This window comes from Puma concolor, chromosome A2 (genome assembly GCF_028749965.1).
Source record: "Puma concolor isolate L17-30 chromosome A2, mPumCon1.1.hap2, whole genome shotgun sequence".
NCBI classification, from domain to species: Eukaryota; Metazoa; Chordata; class Mammalia; order Carnivora; family Felidae; genus Puma; species Puma concolor.
The window spans coordinates 58,052,230-58,065,977 of NC_141668.1; positions in this window are offsets into that span (position 1 = coordinate 58,052,230).

Below are 13,748 nucleotides of genomic sequence, written 5' to 3' on the forward strand. Positions count from 1 at the left end.
TGAGAAGTCTTGTCTTAGTAAAGAGAATGTTGAAACACAGGGCCCCTCAGGGGGCCAACCAAACTTTGACAGAGGTTTAACAGTCCTTGAAATTATATCCCCAAACCTTAGAGAGCCTGCTGATTCAGTGGGAAAGGACATAAGCTGAGCAAGTTATAAATAAACTCTTTTATCAGAGGCAATGGTGTCATGGTGACTTCAAAGACCAGACCATGGATAGTAAGTTCTCTGATGTTCTGAAGACAGTAAGAACTTTATTATATTGGTCAAACCAGTCTTGGACCTAAGCTGAAACTTGATAACATTAATGGTTTTTTTCTCTCTATTTTTACAATTTTGAATAATTTTCTAGTCAATCAAGGTCACTAAAGGTGTCATTAAATTAAAAAAATAAAATCATGTATGTTTTATGGTATCTTATTATCATTTCTATCCCCAAAAGAGTCAAGATTTTCTAATTAAAAACACCATCACATGGGGCACTCCTCGTAGTAAAAATCTGCTCTAGACAACGAGCTAAATTCTTGAACAGGCACAGAATAGATTGCCTCTACATTGTCTGGAAAAACTTGGGATAGTTCAATGTGACTTTCTTAATCCCATAATAATATGAAGGAAATAAAACACAATAGGGTATCTTGAGAGTTAGGTTTAGTGGATTTTATTCCTGATCAGGTCACTCTAGAGTCTAAGAGAATAATGAAGATAAATTTAATGTAATAACAGCTAACAAATGTGTTATTTACAAGGTAAATATGCACGGTTATCCACTGGTCAATAGAAAAAGATTTTAACATATTAGCTGGAAAATAATATTCAAATACCTTTTGGAAAAATATTCAAAGTATAATTTAAAAATAATTTGTAGTATAATTTGAAGCCTTGCTATCCCAAAACACCGTGAGGAAACCCAACAATTATAGAGAAAATAGGCCATGCTACGCTGAAAAGGGATTAATCATATATGAGCAGGAGTCCTTATGTATAAGCTTACAGACTTCATAAGAGTGATACCAACAACCACCTAAGACATAAGACTTGAGACTTTTACAGCTACTAACATGTATTAGAGAAAAAATAAGGATAAATTTAATTATGACATAATGTGGTTGTAATAGTCAGCTACAGTTGAGATCTGTGTAGCGTCTGCTTGTGACTCTATTGCCAATTGAAGTCAAGTGAACAGTCTCTCATGAGTGTGTGTGTACATTTGTTGCAAGGGAAACCGTGTCAGAAAGACACCCAAAAGGAGCTCAACAATGAAGAATACTGTCATTGGCAAAGGAAAGGAAATAAGTTGAAGCCTTGCCAGCATCTGAGGAAACTTCACTCCAAAGGATTCAGAACTTCTAGTGCAGAGGTATTAGGATCATTTTTGTCATACATAAATAAAAATTAAATAGAATTTCATTTGTGTCTTATACTAAGGAAGAAGTTCCTAATTTAGGTTTGCAGAGTTGTTGTTAAATGTTGGGGGACATGCTCTTGAATGCTCCACTCACACTTCTGGGAGAAGCATACTATTTCTGCTACTCATATGTATTTCATGTCACAGCAGTTCACAAAAAAAAACAGAACGGACAGAGGAAAGCATGTAACTTTTTAAAAGTAATACTTGCCATTGTTTTAGCAAAATGAAAGAAGTGTGCATTCACTGGGTTCTTAGCTCTATAACACTTTTTCAGCTTTGCTATAAATTCAGTGTCTTTCTTTGTGGGCTATCAATATGGACGACTGCAGTTTCTAACCAGAAGGCCCATGATGAGAGCAAACAAACAAATAAAACAATGACAAATGTGATGTGATATGAAGGAAAATGAACAAGCGACTGAGATTAAAAAACAAAACAAAGCAGCATTTAATCAATAAATGTCTTCTTAAGAACGTGATAGACTTAAGAAAGTGATGTCTTCTTAAGAAAGCTGACCTTAATATAAATGAGGAGATAACACTGTAGGAAAGAGGGGTCAAATTCCAAGAAGCAACAGAGCATTTATAAAATATCCAAGCAGCATCTACAAAGACCCTAAGGCAAAGGACTGATACACAGAAAGACCTGTTTGGGTGAACAGAAGTGAGCCAGCCTGAGTGCAGCATGAGATATGCAGGACAGCTGGGTAGAACCCAACCATACAGTCTTCGTAACACTTGGTGAGATGGCTGCCATATCTATTCTCACCCCAGTAGAAGTCTGGGTTTATTCTCTGAAGAGGTGTATGAACTGCAGGATACCAGGAACATACCCTAAACCTAACCTTAACACTAGCCCTAACCCTAGCCCTTAATTCCTAACCCCTAATGCTAACCCTAAATGTAGCTATAACCTAACCTTCTGGAGAGGTCTCTGAACCGCAGAATACCAGACACATACCCTCACCCTGACCCTAACCCTAACCCTCAATCTGAGACAACAAAAAAGAAGATGTGATATATCTATCTATCTATATCTATATCTATATCTATATATATCTATACATATAGATATATATGTGATATATATCTATATATATACTATACTACATCCATCCATTGGAATACTACTCAGCCATAAAAAAGAATAAAATCTTGCCATTTGCAATGACACAGTTGGAGCTAAAGAACATTGTGCTAAGCAAAATAAGTCAGGGAAATACAAACATGATTATTATTTCACCCATAAAGGGAATTTAAGAAACAAAGCAAACATGCAGAGGAAGAAAAAAAGAGGAAAGCAAACTAAGAAACAGACTTTTACCTATAGAGAAAAAACTGATGGTTACTGAAGGGGAAGTGGGTGGGGGATGGGTGAAATAGGTGATGGGGATTAAGGAGGGCACTTGTGATGAGCACCAGGTGATGCATGAAAGTGTTGAACCACTGTACTGTACACATGAAATTAATATTACACTGTATGTTAACTAATTGGAATTTAAATGAAAACATAAAAAAAAGTTAGAATTGTATTCCTGGTGCCAAGGAAAGCCATTGGAGAATTTTTCACAGATGAATAGCATGATCAAATTTAGATTTTAAGCGTATTTTGATGGTCTACTGAAATTGATAAAGAAGCAGTGAAAGGGGAGGCAGCACCGTAAATGTGTGAATTGGGAGTCCTCTGGGGAGAGAAGGGCTTCTCTGGCATTGCTCAGTTCCGGTACTCGTCTCTTGTTCCTTGGCCTCCTCACCAGCCTCCCTGCCTCTTATGTTTTACCCATGTAACACCATTCTGCATATAAGGACCATTTCGATCTTTTAAGGATGAAAATTTCCAAAGTTTAATTTTTAGATAAAGTAGATCACTAGCCTTGGAGCATCTCAAAGACAGGTCTGCAACCTTGCTTGCTAACATGCTGTCTAATTAATGCCTCAACATCTCTCAGTTAAGGCAACTCAACCTCTCACCTTTCCTTCAACAATCCTTGCCCTTGATTGTTGCCTCCATGATTTTGATGAATTATTACAAGTACCTAGAGTTCGTTTCTTCATCTCTCTCTCTCAGAGGTTAAGCCTTCTTCATGACCCAAGAAAGCCGTCTTCATGACCCTGCTCCATGAAGTTTACCTAATCTTCAAAATCAGACATGGTTTCTTTCCTCTCTGCACTTCCAATTAGCATTGATTTTGATGCCATTGTAATGTACCACATGAACTGATTTACACTGGGTTTCTCATGTAAGTGTTATTTCACTATGGAAGAGCCCACATGCTTTGGATTCATTAAGAGCTTGGGTCTGGGTTCTAGTTCTGCAATTCATGAACTATGTGGTGTTTAGTAAGCTATTCCTCATCTATAAATAATGTATAGTGATCTACCCAAAATGTTTCTTGAACTTCTGCAAACTAAGAGTTATTATAAATTTATAAAATGCTATATAAAATGACACATGGCAAATGAGTAAGTCATATCATTTACTCTTCCTTTCACAAACTGTGTTGTAAACACTGTGTGCTCCCCCCTAGCATTTATTTAACTGCTTGCATGTTGTAAGTACTAACTACGCATTACATGGTAAATAGTAGGTGTTCAATTAATAACTCTTACCTATTGCTTCAAACAATTTTGAGCACATATTACATGTAAATTTTATAATAAATATTAAAATATAACCTATTAACTCAAAGAGTTCATTATTAGAATAGAAAAATATTTTTAGGGGCACCTGGGTAGCTCAGTCAGTTGAACCTCTGACTCTTGGTTTCAGCTCATGATCTCACAGTTTTGTGTGTTCAAGCCCTGCATTGGGCTCTGTGCTGGAGCCTGCTTGGGATTCTCTGTCTCCCTCTCTCTCTGCCTCTCCCCAGATCACGCTGTTTTTGTCTCAAAACAAGAAAATAAACGTTAAAAAAAAAGAAAAATATTTTTACGAAGGAAAATGAATTAGTAATTAGGGAAAGGGTACTGAAATGATTATCAACAGGTTAATACAGTCAAACATCAGAAGCCATTTCATTTATATTTGGGAGGATATAATGATCTGGATTATTGCTTGGAGTCCTTAAATATGAGTTGTTCCTACAAACTTCTTTTTAAGATGAATAAACTAAAGCATGAAAGACTTAAATTCCTTGTCCAAGTAAAAAAAGTTTAAGGTTCTAATTATTCTGTGTCCCAACCCATTGTTCTGTTAATTACTTAAGAGGAAAAGAACAGCAAGAACAAGAAATTTCCCACCTGACAGTATCTTATATAAAAATTTTAGAGCAAACAATACCAGGTTTTCTCTGACTTGTTTCAAATATTACATATGAAAATGCCATTATTTGTAATGTTTATTACCTTTAAATCCATATAGATTTGTATAAACTAGAACAAGTAGAAATGCATTACTATAGTTATGGCCTGGGCAATGCAACATTAATTTGTTTCTGGGTAAATTTCCCCCTCTATCTTCTCTTCCAAAACCTGACAGCAACTGTGCTTGTGTGTCCATGTTTTACGTCCCTTCACTCAAACTTCAACATAATTAGGGATCAAAATTATTAGTAAGATGATTCATACCCAATAGTTCATTGGAATATGGTACTATTTCTAGCAAAATTAATGACATCAACTAGGGTTTAAGAAAAATTTAATATAAATGACCTATTTTCATTAAAATTATTCTCTCTGATTATGCACAAAATCAAGACTTTTCCTTATCTGTATCTAAAGGCATCACTTTCCATACATACATGGTTTTGGTGAACTTTCAATTTTCTCCTCACTGGGAACCTCTAAATTCCATCTCGGGTAGGAGCCTAAACAGCCTTTCTTTTTTTCAACTCAGCCTGCTGAAGGTTCATAATATCATCAACAATCCCAGCTGTAGCTTTCTGAACAATACTTTCTTTTGTGGCAGTTGTCAGCTTCATTTAATGTAACCAAAGAGAGGAAAAAAAAGCCCTAGAAAATCTAAGTCTTCACTCAAAGGTAACTCTACCAAGCTCCTGGAAGGCTACAGAGACATTACCTACTTTGATAATTTTGAGTTAAAATAAAATGACTAAATTTTAATACCAATATTAAATTTAGGTATTAAATTTAATACCAAAATACACAATGGAATTTACATGTTACTCATGTATAAATAAATTGTACAGACTCCATTTAAAACAAAATCAAGCATACACAAAGTTTCTCTCTGCCCACAATTAAACAATCTCTTCTGAATATATTGTACACTTATAGGAATCCTGAACTAATATTTTAGCACATTCTCTACAAACTAGGCACTTTAGATTTCTAGTTAAACTTAGTTCATCCAATGATACTTCAATTACCTCCTTTTTACAAATGATGAATTAGACTTAAAATGTCCCAAAACCTACAAGCAAAATTTAAGAGAGTCTGAAACTAAAGCCTGTGCCCCCCTTTTTTTCTTCCATTTAGAATAAGAAAAGATTCTCCAAAACCTTTTTCCTGATATTTCCCCAAATAGGTAAAAAGGAAGAAAGTATTATTTTTGGCATTATTAACATCCAGATTGCTCTATAAATCTTAGTCAAGGTACGAACTCATCATATATTTCCATATTCAAAAATGTATATGAGAAAGGGCTTTCAAACTATCCTAAATGGACCCAAGATTTAAAATTTAGGGCAAAATATATCTCCTTTCACATTCAAACCTGACAATAAATAGAATAAAGTGTTTTTTTTTTAATTTTTCTGTATTACAATGAACCCTGACTTAAGTCATCCATTTAATTGGCTTAAAAATACAATAAGATATATGCCAACTAATAAGTAGATAAATTTGAGGAAAAACAAAATTAACTTTGGTGGCTAGTTTTTAAACTTTTTAAGAGTTCTGTATCTATTTTGGAAAACAGTCTTTCATCAGATGTGCCTTTTGCAATGATTTTCTTCCAGACTGCGGCTTGTCTTCACATTCTCTTGACATTGTCTTTCACAGAGAAGTTGTTTACACTAATGAAGGTCAGCTTATCAATTATTGTTTTCACTAATCTTGCCTTTGGTGCTGTAGTCAATCAGTAATTGCTATATATTCAAGATCATCTAAACTTTCATTATGTTATCTTCTAGGAATTTAGTTTTGCATTTTATATTTAGGTCTATGATCCATTTTGAGTTAATTTTAGTTAATAGGGATATAAGATATATGTTTAGATTCTTTTTTTTTTTTTTTGCATGTGGGTGTCTAGTTGTTCCAAGGACACTTTTTGAAAAGAACTACCTTTGTTCTACTGTACTGCCTTTGCTCTTTTGTCAAAGACTGGTTGACTTTATTTATGAAGGTCTATTTCTGGGTTCTCTATTCTGTTCATCTATTTGCCTGTTCTTTTGCCAATCCACACCTTCTTGATTACTGTAGCTTTGTAGTAAGTCTTGAAGTTAGGCAGTGTTAGGCCTCCAACTTTATTATTCTCCTTCAATATTTTGTTGGCTATTATAGGTCTTTTGACTCTCCATGTACACTTGAAAATGAGTTTACTGAAATCCATGAAATAACTTACTGAGATTTTGCATTAAATCTATAGATAAATTGAGAAGAACTTGACAATACTGAGTCTTCTTATCCATGAATATAACTAATTTATTTATTCTTTGATTTCATTCGTAGTTTTTATTTTTCTATTTTCTTTAAATTGTTTTATCTTTTGTGTCTATTGGTTTAACGAGAGGGTAGGCACACTGGGAGGATTAATGGTTTAGTCCTTCAATCATTCATTAGTGCTGTTGAGGAAATAGATACTTCCTAATGAAAATCCATAGTATAACTTATTCACCTTATTTTTCTCTAAAATTAAGTAAAAGTAATACTCATGAGTATGTTTCTGATTTAACCTTTGTGAGCTAATTAAATGCATATTTCTTAACTGTTTAGTGCCAAGATTCTATATTCAGGTACAAAAAAGCATAAATTGCAAGAGAATGAAATACTTGGTTTTGATTTTTTTTTAAATACAAGGTTCTACATTTATTTAAGTCAGAAAAAAAAATTTTCCCCTCTGTCACTTCAGGGCTGGGTAGAATATTTCAGACTCTTCATGACACCTTATTAAGGAAGAAAATGAATGGTGAAAATCTTAAGGAGTCATCCCAATATTAGTATCTATAAAACACACAGATTCAGTGTGTGCCTGGGTAGATCAGTCGGTTGAGCGTCCTGCTTCGGTTCAGGTCATGATCTCACGGTTCCTGAGTTCGAGCCCTGTGCCGGGTTCTGTGCTGCCAGCACAGAGCCCGGAGCCTGCTTTGAATTCTGTGTCTCTGTCTCTCTGCCCCTTTCCTGCTCTCTATCTCTGTCTCTCTCTCTCTCAAAAACAAACATGTAAAACACACACATGCACACACAGACTCAAGCTTCATTATCTCCTCAACACTAATTGGGTTTTATCATTACAATTGTTAGACAGTTTTGGTCATAATTAGATTCAGGGTAACTGGTATAAACCTAACAATTTTGGAATAACAATTTTAGTTCCTAGTTTGTAATTTCATTCCATGGTTGTCATTCAAATGTCGGTGAGTCGTTAAGAATTTGGAATTATCTCCCCAACGGTTTGCTGTGACTTTTGCAAACTCAATCACAGCAGAGCTCCTAGTGTGTAGAGCAGTCAATGTCAACAGTTCCTCAAGATACTTTGCATTAAAAATAAAAATTTCAACCACCTCACACACATTTGGATGGCTACTATTTAAAAAAAAAACAACCATAAAATAACAAATGTGGATGAGGATGTTGAAAAACAGGAATCTTTGTGCACTGCTGGTAGGAATATAAAATGGTTCAGTTTCTATGGAAAATAATATGGAGGTTCCCCCAAAAATTAAACACAGAATTACCCTGATCTAGCAATTCCACTTCTGGGTATAGACCCAAAAAACCCATAAGCAGGGTCTCAAGGAGATATTTGTACAAGCACATTCATAACAATATTACAATAGCCAAAAGGTGAAAACCACCCAAGAGTCCATTGCTGGATAAATGGATAAATGAAATGAAATGGAATATTATTGAGTTAAAAAGGCAGGAAATTCTGACACATGATACAACATAAATAAACCTTGAAAACGTTATACCAAGCGAAACAATCCAGTAACAAAAAGACAAATACTGTTTGATTCCACTATATGAAATATCTAGAGTAATCAAATTCATAGAGACAGAAAGTAGAATGGTGGCTTCCAGGGGCTGGAGAAGTGAGGGGAAATGGAGAGTTATTGTTTAATAGGCATAGAGTTTTAGTTTTGCAAAATGAAGAGTTCTGGAGGTGGAGTGTGGCTATTGTACCAACAACGTGAACGCACTTCACATCACTGAACATTTAGACATGGTTAAGATGGTAAATTTTATGTTGTGTGCATTATGCCACAATTAAAAGTTAAAATACATTAAAAATAAAAGATTTCTAAATTCAGGACTATTCGGTATACCATACAGTGCTATGAACTGATGGGAATATAAAATAATTGATAGGTGATTCTACATTTTCAGGTTGCTAATAACAGGGAACATTCTTTGAGTGCTTTTTATGTTCAGCACTTAAATGCACCCACTATCTCCTTTAGTTCTCACTCCAGAATAAATGAGTAATATTAGTTTCCCAGGTTTACAGCTAGGACAACTAAATTATAGAACCTGCCCGAGGTCAAACCTGTCAATGGTTGAAAATGGATTTGCACCCAAATCCATTCACTTCCAGCCGATATACAAATTCTGATTTACTTGGGTAATTGTTTATTTTTTCAAGTATAAAAGTAATACATACAATTCTTTTAACATTTATACCAAATCTTTCATGAGAGGTTTTGTGTGTGTGTGTGTGTGTGTGTGTGTGTGTGTGTGTGTGTGTATTTATAAACACATAAGAATCCTGTTCACTATTATGCATGTCACTGAAAAGTACAAATTTGGAAATGTAGCACTGTTAATCCAATACTGGGACTAGCAATCTGGTGGCTTTAGTGATTGATATTCCTGCTTTTGTTGCTGACATTATAGCCTTGCACATCACCTGAGTCTTAAATTTTTCGTTAGTAATGTGGGATAAATTTATGTTTTCACTCACAGTGTGGTGTATTGGAAAGTGTACTGTTAAAAGAATCGAAAGATTTCAGTTCAATTTTAATGGATGTTATTTAGTTAAGTGGCTTTGGAAATATCACTTCTTTAAGTCTAGTTTTCTTATTATGTTCATGACCCTACTGCAACAGGAACACATGGGGTTAATATTAGCTACTTATCTTGAGTTCCTTAAATATTGTAGGTTAATCCAAATTAGTACTCAACATTTGAAAAGTAGCATTTAGGTGTAAGATTATGAGCTATAAGCATGTATATCTGAACAAATATTGGTTTATAAAATAAAAATAATTACACCAAATTGGTTTTAAAAAGAATTTTTTCTTTTATTGATTTCCATCTTTAGGAATGCCACCAGGAAAGGGAAAGAATTCATTACCGTAGTATTTACTTTCTTCTTTCTCTTCCTGCATACTGTGATGAGCCTCCTTACTCCGTCATTCTATCATCATCTTGACAGTCTCCAAGCAATATTTCATCCTTCCCTTTTCATCACCATCCTTATTTTGTACATTCCTTCAAGAAGCAAAAACAACTCTCTCCCCTCATCACAAATAATTTAAGAAATCCTGATACATATGCAAAAACAGCCTGTTCAAGGTCTCTCCATATTTTCCATTTCCATGCAGTTCTGTTTCACTTGTTGAATGTGGGAACTTTGGTTTCAACTTCTTTCAGAATATGGCTCTATACAATGTCATTTATCTTCTGCTTTCAGTGAACATGATATGCTCTAATCAGTGAAGAAACATTAAACTATGTAAGGATGGTCCATTCAAATCTTTGCAGGTCAACAACGCACTCCTTAGAGAGCTAGTCAAACAAAATATTATGGTGGTTAAGATGAAAGTATAATTTAGACAGGATCTTTAAGTTTTGCAAACACCAAATTCAGTTCAATGTGTTGAATATGTCTCTTGACTACTTCCAGTTTTCTCTATATGCTCTATGGCTTTCTTCAGGCTATTTTTTCTTTTAATGAATATAATCCTAGTTCAATTTTTTAACCAATATTATCTGTTACATAAGTTAAACATATTGATTTGACTTCAAAAAATAAAATAAACAAAAACTTTCCCTAAAAACCCCATTTTCTTAAAACTGTTGTATATAATTTGTCATCAAATAAGGTGTAAGATTTACACAAATTGGAAAGTACATTTTGAGGGCAAAATTTTAAATGTTGAGACCAGTGCAAAATGAGAAGACACTTTGTTGAGTTCTCCCATCCAGAAAAAATATTACTGATTTGTGGAGTAAGCTACTGTAGCAACATGTTATTTGGCCTGACCATTACATAAAAAGGGGCTCCTGCCATTCTTATTCTTCCTTGCAAATTTACCTCCCAGAAAAGAATGAGATAGGTAGAATTTTCTTTCTTCAAAGAAAGAAATTTTGGACCTATGGCTTCAACTACTCTGCCAAATCCTTTTTCATGGGTGTCTAGCACCAAATTCTCCTCAATTTTAGGCAATACATTTGAGCAGTTAAGTTAGAAAATTCAATATTCATTCAATTCATTAAAGCAAGATAGGGAGGAGTCTTTGGAAGCAGTTTGAAAAAATTTTATACTACAGGTTGTATTATTCTGTGGTAAGACTGGAAAAAGAGCATTAGTACATTTATATTAAAGATTTATTGTACCAAGTAACGATTGCATGAGTAAGATCTGAACAAAACAGCCTCTAATCTCGTCTTCTTTTAAGAAAGAGCTAAGCATATCAGTGAAACTGGCAGACATATAAGGCTGTTCTTTGATCTGTGCATAATATAAAAAATGACTACAATGTCATCAATGTGAGAGTTCAGAAAAAAGAGAACTCCGGCAGCTTAGGAATTGGTAATCCTGGTCTTTAAGAAGTACTGTGGTGTTAGTTTCCTCTATCTCATTGTAGGTTTTCATTTGTAAGGCTTTGTAAAAGATGTATACGGAAGAATCCACAGGTATGTTCAGTAAATACAAAAAAAAAACCTTAATAAAAACAAATGAAGACATCTATCTTACAAGAGTCTGCACAATGTCTCCAATTAGGCAAATCCTCTCATTACAATTCTATTCTTTACAACCTATTATAGTCACTTAGTAATTGCTATCAAAACAGTCCTCTTGATTAATTTATCTGGAAGAGTGGTTCTTATCTTCTTTTGGAAACATAGTACTTCATATTTTAACTTTTCTCAAGGACCTTTAATTGTCAGCAATTTTTCACTAAATCATCTGCAAAGTACTCTACAAAAAACTCCAGATAGGAATTCTAGACAGATTAAGCCTTTTAATTAGTTATTCTTTTTTTTCCTTTCAATGGCAACATAGCTAGGGGATGTGGCTTCCAAATATTTTAGTCCGATTTCCTCAGGCAGGATACTGTTCCAAGATGAGAAAAACAAACATTTAACACATTAAAGTACAGGAATACTTGGTATGAATCAATGTATTTCACTTTCTGCCTAGTTTAAATATCACATTGTCAAATGACAATTTTAAGCACCTGATTACAAAATACAGAAGTAATTGTGTCTCATGCTTCTCCATCTGCAAACCTTTTCACATTTTGAAGGGTTTTGTTGCTTAGTTTTACTGATTTTTTTTTCTTCACTTACCTTGGCAGTGACCCCATAACCATCAGCAGATCCATTATTAGTGTTTTTCTAATTGACACTCAGTTTCACGTTTCGGGTTATAAAATCATTTTCTGCCTGTGGTTCCTAAAGAAAGTCATATTTTTATACAATAAGGGGTATTTATCACAGAATTACGTAGAAAGAGTATCTGTTTTCTTGTTACAGAAATAACTTGAGAACTAAAAATATAATCCATTGCATAGGTAAAGATGGCTTGGCTTAAGAGCAATTGTTTTCTGAGAACACACTGCATCTTCTAGAAGTTCTCTGATGGCCACCAGTCTCAGTCTGGGTGGGTTGCATTCCACTGCTGAGGTACTTAGGTTTTCTATTTAATTCAAATGTCACCATTAGGGATGTTGATTTTTCAATGTTTTAGTCTTGGAGACCCAACAAATCCGCAGCCAATGAAAACTCATTCTTTTAGTTTTGTGCCCGAAATATATCATCATGTAACTTTAAAAGATCATAGTTTTTATTGCAATATCAGATGGGCTGCATTTGTTACCTCCCAGCAGATTAACCTCCATGTCTGTACCAATTCATTAAACATGCACATCAGTCACCAGACTGCAATATAATTTATTGCAATTAAGCACTTCTGTGTTGGGGAACCAAAATAAGATTGTCCATTATCAGTACTGTTAATGGTTTTCTGAGCAGTTGCCAGTTCATTCACCCCACCCACCCTTCAATAATAAAATAATTTTGACAAAGGGTCCATGTTTCAACATTTTTAATAAAAACAAAATAGAAAAACCATCAGTAACTGAGCAGTAAAGTTTCCTCTCTCTTTCTTCCTTGCCAAAACTAACAGAAAGGAAAATGTCAGTCTGGCGTTTTGCCAAAAAAAGAGGAAATTGAATGGTCTCAGTTCTTATTCTTTGACTAGTAGCATTGTGTACATAGAATGCTTGGCTCTCGGGCTCATTTTGACAGAAGTGAAACACAGATAAGAAGTTTTGAGGACTCCATTCTGCAATTTATAGACCTTGATTCTGTTCAAGATCTTTCAATACCACATAACAAATCAATGTGATTTAGAAAATAATGTTGTTTCTGCCACTGACATAAGCCATATGTGAACTGCTAAGCTACTATGCAAGCCACAGCTATAAATTTTGGTCACTTGCAGGAGATACCTTATTATTTAGGGGCCCAAAATAATTCAAACCATTATCATCATCTTGAGTGATGTCTCACTAAACTGCTGCCTGGCAATGAGCTGAATGAAAGGTCTCTCACACTAAGGGCAGATAGAGCTGTTCTTAAACAAATTTCCCAGATAATTCATTCAGAATAATAGGACAGTAGCTTCTGTCTAAATAACAGATTTTGATATATCAAATCATTAATGTTCCTTTCACAGATACCATGAATGTAACCTATAGAATTCAAAAATCTGACACAGACAATGTTTGATCCAGATAGCAAAGTGATTAATTACAAAACAAAAACAAAAAACAAGTGTGGCAATTTGTCTCCCTGCGGAAAACAAAACGTGCTCTTGCTACACTGTTAAACTCAGTCTGAATGTCTCACTGAGAAGCAGCCTGAATGCTCATCATTTTTGCTGGAAACAGCTGAATTAGTGTATGTGGTACAAAGGACAGATGAAA